At 46.3% G+C, this 11,593-nt stretch overlaps 1 pseudogene; it reads right to left on the bottom strand.

Moving 5' to 3' along the window:
- Nucleotides 1-6,839: 6,839 nt before the first annotated feature.
- On the bottom strand, nt 6,840-9,601 carry LOC109284184 (uncharacterized; annotated as a pseudogene).
- Nucleotides 9,602-11,593: the final 1,992 nt, after the last annotated feature.

The following is an 11,593-nucleotide window of genomic DNA, read 5'->3' as shown; positions in this document are numbered from 1 at the left end:
CCTTCACCCACTGCTCACACACTTCATGAGGTTTGAAAAAAAGATCAGTTTAGAGGGGATCTAAATTTGATATTTGCATATTCCTGATTATAGTAATTATATACAATACAAGATGATATTTAAATATCGGAAGATTCAGATGGGACAACAGAATAGGTAGACATATTTTAAAGTCAATTCAAGAAATTTCCCTTTTTGACTGTTTCAAAGGAACTTTTTGTATAGCAATTTTTCCACCAAGATGTTTCTGAATTAGGTGTTCTATCAACAGACCCTTACAACATGTTGCAGCCCATCTCCACAAGATAGGCAGTATCTAGTTGTTGTCGTTTCTCAGTTTCAGGGCCCTGGATGAGTATCACTGCTTAAAATGGCTACTTAGTTACAAAGAGAGAGGATTTTTTTCTTAATATGTTCAAACAATTAGTATTGTATGTATTATAGTAGTGCCTAAAGATATTTAGCAGTGCCTCAATTGTATTAGGTGCTATCCAAATTCTTGAGGCAGTCTTTGTCCTGTTTCACATAAAGGCCAAAGTAAAATTTGTATGCAGATCCATATTTAGCAAGGAATTTTGATTCAGTGTTTTGGTTTGGATGCACCTATAATTAGAACTAAGTTTTAAATTAGGGTAATATTAAATATTTATACAGTTCCTTTCTAATACTATCTGAGCACCTTACTTTGTAATGCATTTCCTTCAAAAGGCCCTGTGAGGTAGTGAAATACTATTTTATCACTGTTTTACAAAGCTGAGGTGTCAGAGCGAATGATATAATTTGCCCAAGGTCACAAAGGAAATTTGAGGTAGGACCAATGTTTAAATGTCCTGCCTCTAAAGGCTGGTTTGGGCATAGAGGCTGTATTCTGGCAATCCCTGTAGTTAGGACATTTTTATTTAGTCACCGTTAAAGGATAATGCAGCATTGCTTCAAACAACTGAGCTTCTAAGCTTTGCGACTGGCTCCCTTAAAATGGACATTTTATATTTGAAGGGTTCCTTCATGAGAAATATACTCTCTAGAAATGTGACCTTTGGTAGTCAGATAGAAGTGTGGTTTCTGTCACAACCCAAAGTTGTGATTTTTTGTTTTGTGTGTGCTTCGGCACTGCTAAATTATTTTCCCGCTAAATTGCAGCTTCTTTGCACAGTGGAGTTTTCTGCTGCAGAAGAGAACCCCGGTGCAATGGAGAATTTCCCGCCAATTTGTAGCTTTCTTTGCACGGTGCATTTCTTTTTGCATCTAAGAAATGCTCGGTGCAAAGAGTTCCTGCCATTTGTATTCAAATTCGAGCCACATTACTGGTTCACATTAAATTATGCACACATGGCGGCTAGCGATTGGCTTGCTAGCCATATAAGAAGCTTGTGTGGTTTCTGCCCAAGTTGGAGGACTCCACGAACACCAGGAGGAGGAGACTTCATGCTGTGTGAAGATCTCTAAGCGCTGCGGATCCTCACAGACCCAACGTATTTCTTAAAAGGCAATAGAGGCCTGACCAGCCTCTGGCCTCTCCCCGTCGCCGGATACGTCTAGATTCCTAGACGTATCCCTTCCTGCACGAGAAACAACCGAACCCACGGAGCTTCAACAACTCCGTGGGAAAGAACGAACTTGTCGTAGTCCTCTAACGAGGATTTAAGCGGAGCTGTGCCTGGAAACTGTCCAGCCTACACCACGACCATCTTCGGTTTAAGTAAAATAATCTTTAAATCAACCACTACGCGTCCGTGACTAATTCTCTCTCGCCCCCGGTCCTCTCCGACCCTGCGTGCCTGGGCTGCTGGCCACGGCCCACGTGTGCAAAGACGGGCCCAGATCGCTCCCGGCCTGCACATGGCGACGAGGATGGGATCAGGAGAAAACACGTTAGAGCTAGAATTGGTTAAGAACTGCCCTTGGCGTGATAACCAACGCCAAGTGAAAAGCTTTGAAGAACTGGAGGCGCATATCGCTTACCACCAGGCGGGCGGAACGGGTGAGAGATTTGTCAGCGGACGCCTGTCGCTGAAGGGAGAAGAGGGAGTTTCCGAAGACGGAGCCCCGAGAGAGAGGGAAGTGTATTTGCTCCCTGCGGCGTTCAGGTGTATAATGAGAGACGAGCGGGTCCTGTTCAGGCCCCTCGATACTGTGTCCCTCGCCAGAGTTAACCCGGCTGGCGAAGCTAACCCGATCTTCACCCGGGAGTGTGCCCGATGCCTATGATATGCTCGGGAGAGTGAAGAGCCGGTGCCAATCGGCCGGTTCCCTCCCCTCGTGGCGGCTAGATTAAGAGGTCGCGAGCTTCCATCTGAGCTCCGCGAAGATCTGGAGATGGAGGAACGCGCCGCAGATGAGAGGGTGGCCCCGCGGTACGACAAGGGGGGAGAGTTAAGTGCAACTTTTCGTACGATTACTAATTTAATACACAAGAATTTAAGTTTAAAAACCCAGCTGCAGGTGGCTATTCAAGCGATCAAAGAAGCGGCTGAAAGAAAGGAGCCTGAAATGCCAGCCCAAGATGGCGCCGAGCAAGAGGGAGACCGCGTGGAAGAACCGGAAAAGAAGGGTGGAGCTTTGGAGGAATCCGTGAGAGTTCGGTCAGCAACTCCGCCCATTGACGCAGCATGGTCTCTGGCAACCCCGCCTAGCGATGCGGCGACGCCTCTACCGACCATGCCTTCTTGCCGACGAAGGAGAGAGTCAAGCGGAGGAGTGCATCCGCCCCTCCTGCCTGAAGCAGCAACAGCAGCAGTGACTCCCGCGGCAGCAATTCAGCCTGTAACAACATCAACTCCTGAAAGAGCAGCTTTCCCTACAACAACAATTAATCGAATTGCTACTGCCTACTATGCTCACACCAGAGCTGAGTTGCAGGATTTGTGTAGAGCATCAAGAATCCAGCCTGAAGAGAATCTAGCTGTATGGTTAGGACGTTTGGTCATGGAACTTGGATCCGACCTGCTGAACCAGGAAGAAGCAAGCTTCCTAGTTAGACAAGCTTCGTGGAGTAGAGGACATGTCACTGACATCGACATGATAACGGTCAACGTTCACTGGCCTATTCCACTGCCAGCGCTTGTTGCAGGACTGATTAGTCAAAAAGCCCGCGTATGGCATGAAGGACGGCCAGAACATACCGGTGCAGATCATCTCATGCTAGCAATTATTGGAGTCTCGTACTGTGCCTGGAACCCCAGAGCATATGCGCTGGGACTGACATCACTCCAGCGAATAAGACCATGGCCTCACCGTCATCTACGAGATCCTGGGACCGTTCCAGTAACCGTTCACAGCTTAGACAGTTGCCTCGAGATTTATGGGTGAAAAAACATCGTCGTCCTCCGAATTCTGCTCAGCCCAATGGTGAACCAACCTGTAAGCAATCTTCTTTGTCAGTTGTCACGACTGCGTATCCTGATGGAGCATGCTGGCCTTTCAAGACATTTTACAACTTGCACTGCAGCAGCTAGTTGTGGTCAAAGGGCAGAAAACTGGAGTGGAAACTTCTTGAGTGCCACTTTTGCTATTTCTCCCTCCAGCACCACCCTACCTGAAAGAACTTGCTTCATGGTTTCTCATAACTGATGTTGTCTGGTAGATAACTGCTGTCACTTAAAACAGGATTAAGATGGTTGGCAGTTAACTTTAATTTTAATTAGGGAAAACTCATTGCTCCCCACTTGGCTTCAGTAGTCAATATTGATGTCCTCTGCTTATAAATGGCATTTATCCTGCCTACGTTCATTCCCATCTGGTAAGGCTGCGTAATGCCCATTCGTTTGTTTCTTTCACTGCAAACAGAACCTCACTAATGTGCAACTGAGAGCTATGCTGCTCTTTGCAAGTAGAATTTAAAAAGTAGAGGACCTCTACCTGACTCAAGAAGTCTATGGGCCAACGAGAGGCAAAGCGCTGCTCGACCTGGTGCTGGCTACTGGGGAGGACCTAGTCGGCGACCTAGTGATTGATGGGAAGCTGGGTGACAGCGACCACGAGCTGATCACCTTCACCATCCACCGAAAAGCTGGCAAGTCGGTCAGCAACACGCAAGTCCTTGACTTCAGGAAAGCCGACTTTGACAAGCTCAGGAGGCTTGTCAGTGAGGCCCTAAGGGACTGTGACCGCAGGGAGAGGGGAGTTCAAGAAGAGTGGTTGCTCCTCAAGGGAGCGATCCTCAATGCACAAACTAAGTCTATTCCATCTCGGAGAAAAGGCAGCAAGAGGGCACAGCAGCCCCCCTGGCTCTCCAGGGACCTAGCAGACCTCCTGAGGCTAAAAAGAAAGGCCTACAAAGGATGGAGGATGGGAGTCACCTCCAAGGAGGATTATTCTGCACTGGTCCGGTCCTGTAGGGAGCAGACCAGGAAAGCCAAGGCTGCAACTGAACTCCAGCTAGCTTTGAGCATCAAGGACAATAAAAAGTCCTTTTTCAGATATGTGGGGAGCCGGAGGAAAAGCAGGGGCAACGTTGGACCCCTGCTGAACCAGATGGGGCAACTGACAACTGACGCCCAGGAAAAAGCCAACCTATTAAATAGGTACTTTGTGTCGGTCTTTCATCAGCCCCATGGGACGCCTGTGCCTGCTACAGGGCCGGGAAGTCCGGGTGAGGGTGATCTCCTGCCCTCCATTAATGCTGACTTTGTGAAGAAACATCTTGAGAAGCTGGATACCTTCAAGTCAGCCGGCCCTGACAATCTTCACCCCAGGGTACTCAAGGAGCTGGCGAGCATCATAGCCCAGCCTCTAGCGCGGATCTTTGAAAACTCTTGGCGCTCTGGTGTAGTGCCCAAAGACTGGAAGAAGGCCAACGTGGTGCCTATCTTCAAGAAAGGGAGGAAAGTGGATCCGGCTAACTATAGGCCCATCAGCCTGACTTCTATCCCGGGGAAGATCTTAGAAAAGTTTATTAAGGAGGCCATCCTTAATGGACTGGCCGACACCAACATCTTAAGGGATAGCCAGCACGGGTTTGTTGCGGGTAGGTCTTGCTTGACCAATCTCATTTCCTTCTACGACCAGGTGACCTATCACCTGGACAAGGGAGATGAGATTGATGTCATATATCTTGACTTCAAAAAAGCCTTCGATCTGGTGTCCCATGATCGTCTCTTGGAGAAACTGGCCAATTGTCGCCTTGGGTCCCCCACGATCCATTGGCTGGAAAATTGGCTCCGGGGTCGGACCCAGAGGGTAGTAATTGATGGAAGTCACTCATCGTGGTGTCCTGTGACCAGTGGGGTCCCCCAGGGCTCTGTCCTTGGACCCATACTGTTCAACATCTTCATTAATGATGTGGACACTGGAGTCAGAAGCGGACTGGCCAAGTTCGCCGATGACACCAAGCTTTGGGGCAAAGCATCCACGCCAGAAGACAGGCGGGTGATCCAGGCTGACCTGGACAGGCTCAGCAAGTGGGCGGATGAGAATCTGATGGTGTTCAACGCCGATAAATGCAAGGTTCTCCAACTTGGGGAAAAAAAACCCGCAGCATCCTTATAGGCTCGGCAGTGCTATGTTGGCTAGCACTATGGAAGAAGGAGACTTGGGGGTCATCATTGACCACAAGATGAACATGAGCCTGCAATGCGATGCTGCGGCTAGTAAAGCGACCAAAACGCTGGCTTGCATCCATAGATGCTTCTCAAGCAAATCCCGGGACGTCATTCTCCCCCTGTACTCGGCCTTAGTGAGGCCACAGCTGGAGTACTGCGTCCAGTTTTGGGCTCCACAATTCAAAAAGGATGTGGAGAAGCTTGAGAGAGTCCAGAGAAGAGCCATGCGCATGATCAGGGGTCAGGGAAGCAGACCCTATGATGACAGGCTGAGAGCCCTGGGGCTCTTTAGCCTGGAAAAGCACAGGCTCAGGGGTGATCTGATGGCCACCTACAAGTTTATCAGGGGTGATCACCAGTATCTAGGGGAACGTTTGTTCACTAGAGCGCCCCAAGGGATGACAAGGACGAATGGTCACAAACTACTACAAGACCATTTCAGGCTGGACATAAGGAAGAATTTCTTTACTGTCTGAGCCCCCAAGGTCTGGAACAGCCTGCCGCCGGAGGTTGTTCAAGCGCCTTCATTGAACACCTTCAAGATGAAACTGGATGCTTATCTTGCTGGGATCCTATGACCCCAGCTGACTTCCTGCCCTTTGGGCGGGGGGCTGGACTCGATGATCTTCCGAGGTCCCTTCCAGCCCTAATGTCTATGAAATCTATGAAATCATAAAATGGACTTGATTGGTTTGTATTGGCAATTATAATTTAGTTGAAATGTCCAACAAAAACATAGTTGTAATTTGAAGTATTAAGTTTCTATTTTGCAATTCAGTTTTTTTGACTTTCATGAGCTTACTGGGTGCATCTACACATGATGCTACATTACGGTAGCACGTGCTACAGTGACATAGTGAGAGTGGTCACAAACTGTGATGCCAGCATTATGTCACCATAGCAATGCACTCCCTTGTAATAGTGCATTGCTACGGCAATGTAGCAGCTAAAAATAACCATGCACGATGTGCACAGTGCAGTATGGGCTGTTACTTCTTTTAACAAGTACTAAACGATGGTGCAGTAATAAAGGTGCCATAGGGACACCCACTATCTCCAACCCCAATCTTCAGCAGAGGAGATTTTGGGAAAGAGGAGGTTTGTCTAAGGGCAGGGCTGGTCCAAAGGTACTTAGCGCCCTAGGTGAGCTGTGTACCTCAGCACCCCCACCACTTCCAATATAGAGGAAAATAAGAAGTCTAGATTGAACATGTACTTATTTGATATTCAAAATGAACAATACAGCAATAAAAACATTTTTTTTATTGATTGTTTCACACTTTTCATTAACCCTTACACAATTATATTGCAAAAACTCTAATAGACATCAGACGTACAATTAAAAGAAAATCCTCGTGAACATTTGTGTAAAAAATTAGTACTTTGCTTTTTGTGCTTTCAGTTTCACAAATTCATCAACAAGTTTTTAAGGCAAAGTTTTCCAGCTATTTCATGTTCTATCAACACAGTGGCCAGTCCAGGAAGTTTGTCTTGCAGCATAGAAGAACGAAGGTATGTGTTTAGCTTCCCAAAGCTAAAATTGATATGTTCTCCACCAGCAACAGAAAGTGGGAGAGTCAAGAGAATGCGGAGAGCAATGAAGATGTTGGGAAAACTGTCTGTCAGTTCATGTTCAGAAATAAACTTCAGTACATCTTGAGGTGTAAGATTTTTTGGAAGTTGTTGTGAAATAGCCTGCAGTTCGCTGCACAAATCTGCAGCATCAGTTTCTTTAGAATTTCCATGCTGTAATGCCGACTCTAGCTTCAAGCAATGTCTCATTATCTGTTTTGATGTCTTATTTTGCAAACTGTGGACATTGTAGAGGAAACCAAAGACTGAATCAAGCTGCTGTATCTGTTCAAATCGTGCTTTAACCAACTATATTGCAGTATCAAGGACTGCAAAATAGAAGTTTATTTTGAATTTTTGTTTTGGGTCCTGAAATGACTTGTCTTTTGCTTCATATGTGAACTGTTGCTTCTTTCTCCGAATGCGTGCTGGTTCTGCTTCAAAATTTGTTGGTAGCTCTAACTCTTAGCAAGCTCACAAGCATCTACCAATGTCTTTTCAAACTCTTTATCACTCCTGCATTCCTCCAGAAACCTTTTGGTTTGTTTCAGTTGTTGGATAGCAGAATGTATGTCAAAGTCCTTTGCCTAAAGTTGCTTACTAGTAAGGTTGATCTCAAAAAGGAGGTTATACCACAAAATGAGTGAAACCACAAATTAGAACTTGGAAAGGCCATTTGCAAGAACTTCTGCATCAGCACGTGTTGTATTGCTAGATGATCCTGTGAGGGTAGTATCATCAGAAATTTCAATTGGTGCATCAAACTCATAGCGAAGAGGCTTCAAGGCTTCTACTTGACTCTCCCATCTTGTTTCTCTCAGTGGTTTCATAATTAGAGAAGGCACATGGCAACTAAGAACTTCCCAATGGTATGTTGAACCTGAGAAAAACACACAAACACGTTGCACTAGGTCAAAGAAACGACTTGCCTCCAAACAACATCTGGCAGCATCATTGACAACCAAATTGTCAACCCCCAGATGAGGGGGTAAAAAGCACCCTGTTCAAATTCGTAGATGACACTAAGATGTGGGGGAAATGGGCACACTAGAAGGGAGGAATAGGCTGCAATTGGACCTAGACAGTTTACAGGGGTGGGCAGATGAGAACAGGATGGGTTTCAACACTGACAAGTGCAAGGTGCTGCACCTGGGGACGAAGAACCAGCAGCTTGCCTACAGGCTGGGGAACTCCCTTCTTGTCAGTGCAGAGGCAGAAAAGGATCTTGGAGTCATTATTGATGCCAGAATGAACATGGGCCGACAGTGTGAGACGTGGTTAGGAAGGCCAACTGTACCTTGTCATGCATCCACAGATGCATCTCAAATAGGTCCAAGGAGATAATCCTCTCTCTCTCTGTGACACTGGTCAGGCCGCAGTTGGAGTACTGAGTCCAGTTCTGGGCACCGCACTTCAGGAGGGATGTAGACAACATGGAGAGGGTCCAGAAGGAGGGTCACTTGCATGATCAAGGGGCAGCAGGGCAGGCCCTACGAGGAGAGGCTAGGGGACCTGAACCTGTTCAACCTCCACAAGGGGGGTTGAGGGGGGATCTAGTGGCCTGTTACAAACTAGTCAGAGGGGACCAGCAGGCGTTGGGGGAGTCCCTGTTGCCCCGAGCACTACCAGGAGTGACAAGAAATAACGGTCACAAGCCGGCAGAGGGTAGATTCAGACTGGACATCAGGAGGCGCTACTTCACTGTCAGGGTGGCTAGAAGTGGTGCTGGCTCCTACCCTGGGGGTCTTTAAGAGGAGGCTAGACTAACACCTTGCTGGTGTCATTTGACCCCAGTACTCTTTCCTGCCATGGCAGGGGGTTGGACTTGATGATCTGTCAACGTCTCTTCTGACCCTACAACTATGAAACTATGAAAATTCAGAGTATGTATACTGCAAGGAACAAAAAAGGCCCGAGGACTAATTTATATTATTCTTCTTTGTACACCGTTATCTTTACCCTTCATATTACTCCCATTGTCATAGCCTTGGCCATGTAAGTTCTCAGCAGATAATGACATTCCTTCAAGCTCTTATAGAATGCTCTCAGTCATAAAAGCACCAGTTGTCTCCTTCGATGGTACAACCCGCCCCCAAATGTTCCTTTATGATCACTTCAGCATTATCTACATCTGCAGATTTTGCCATATCTACAAAGCGAATGATCATTGTGATATGCTCAACATGACTCGCATCTTGTGTACAGTCCAGAATTATTGAAAAGTATTTTGCAGAATGGGCAAGTTCCAATATTTTCTCTTTAACAGCATTTGTTAGGAGTTGAATCTGTTCATTCTGCAGCCTTTCCCCAAGGTAATGAACATGTGTTTCATGGTCACTTATTTTACACAGATGCTCCTTCATGACTGTATCAAACAAAGCTAGGTATTCAATAAATTTAAAGAAGTTTCCATTACTAGCCCTGTATAATTTTAAATTTGTCCGGTGGAATGCCAGGTTTTGCCTACCGAGAACTCTCACTAGTTTCATAGATTAATAGGTTCTAGGGTCATAAGGGACCTCAGTGGGCCATCTAGTCTGACCCCCTGCCCCTGGCAGGCAAGAAAAGGGTCACCAAACCTGGGGTCAGGCTAACCCAGCCAGGTGCCTGTCCAGTCTCCTCTTGAAGACCCCCAAGGATGGGGTGAGCACCACCTCCCTTGGAAGCCCATTCCAGATCCTGGCAACCCTGACCATGACGAACTTTTTTCTAATGTCCAGTCTACACCTGTTCTCCAGTAGCTTATGGCCATTGTTCCTTGTTGTTCCAGGGGGTGCCCTGGTAAACAGATCATTGCCTACTTTATGTTGCTCTCCCCTTATGAATTTGTACACTGCCACAAGGTTCCCCCTCAACCTTCTCTTGGAGAGGCTGAAGAGGTTAAGGTCCCTTAGCCTTTCCTTGTAGGGCCTTCCCTGCAGGCCTCCAATCAGACAAGTGGCTCTTCTTTGGATCCTCTACAGGTTGTCCACATCCTGCTTGAACTGCAGCATCCAGAACTGGACACAGTACTCCAGCTGTGGCCTGACCAATGCCACATAGGGAGAATCAACTCCCTGGACCTGTTTGTGAAGCATCTATGTATGCACGACAAGGTACAATTGGCTTTGCCGACTACTTCATCACACTGATGACTCATGTTCATCCTGGAGTCAAAAGTGACTCTGAGATCTCTTTCTGCCTCAGTGGTACTGAGAAGGTCACCCCCCCTCCCCCCCAGCCTATAGGTATGATGGCAGTTCTTTCTCCCTAGATGCAGCACCTTGCACTTGTCCTTATTGAATAGCATCCTGTTGCTCTCTGCCCACTTCCCCAACCTGTCTAGGTCAGCCTGGATATGGTTCCTCCTCTCCAGGGTTTTAGCTTCACCCCATATTTTTGTGTCATCCACAAATTTGGACAGCGTGCTTCCCACCCCTTCATCCAGATCACTGATGTTGAACAGCATTGGCCTCAGAACTGAGTCCTGGGGGACTCCACTGCATACATCTTTCCAGGTTGACACCAACCCATCCACCACCACTCTCTGAGTGCGACCCTTGAGCCAGTTTGCTACCCAGTCTACCGTATAATTATCCAAGGCAAATCGCCACAGTTTATTTATAAAGATGGTATGTGATACTGTATCAAAGGCCTTTTAAAGCAATCAGTCACTTCAATATTTGCTGCCAGTATTCTTCTTCTTGATCCCACATAACTTTTCATCAATAGTTTTCTGTTTTTTCAATTGAAGTTCAAGTTCTTTCCAGTTTTGGAAATGTTCCAAATGTTCACTATTTTTTTTTATGAGAAGACAGGATATCAGATATGTTTTTCCAGTCCTTTGAACCATTTTCAGTAAGTGATGATGCATCAATTACTTTACTGCTAAACAGCTTGCAGCAGAAGCAAAACAATGTGTCTCATGACACTGAATATTGATACATATGCTCAACATGACTCGCATCTTGTGTACAGTCCAGTATACTGGATGCATTTCTTCTCCATTGGTGAGTTTCTTCTTGTAATGATGTGTAGAGAATTTTCTTTTAGGGAAGTGAAATTTCTGAACTTGTTCAGGTCCGTGTTCCACCAGAATTTCTGGCGCACAGTCATCGCATCTAGGCCATGTAGCAGGGTCACCATACTGTAACTTGTTTGCACCTTCCTCATCTTTCACATATGTACCTTCTGCTCCCTTATTATCTTTATCTACCTCAACTTCAGCATGTGTGTCTGTAGGTGAATACATTTTTTTTATTTCAATGTCAGTTTGATGCTGTGAGCTGCCTTCATCTTGATTTTGTGAACTGCTTCCATTCTGATGTGGGTGAAATCAAAGATATTTCATGAAGGAACCCTCTTGCTTTGCTTGTTCTTTTGCCTGTTCAGCTTTTCGTTTATGATACTGAGCTCCAAACAGTTTTTTTTTTTCTATCTGCCATGGTACCATTCCCCTGAAACAGTTTAAAACTGTTTCAAATAAATTATCAGTACAGAGA

Source organism: Alligator mississippiensis, chromosome 7 (assembly GCF_030867095.1).
Source record: "Alligator mississippiensis isolate rAllMis1 chromosome 7, rAllMis1, whole genome shotgun sequence".
Classification (NCBI taxonomy): Eukaryota; Metazoa; Chordata; order Crocodylia; family Alligatoridae; genus Alligator; species Alligator mississippiensis.
This window is presented reverse-complemented; position numbering and strand designations above follow the sequence as displayed.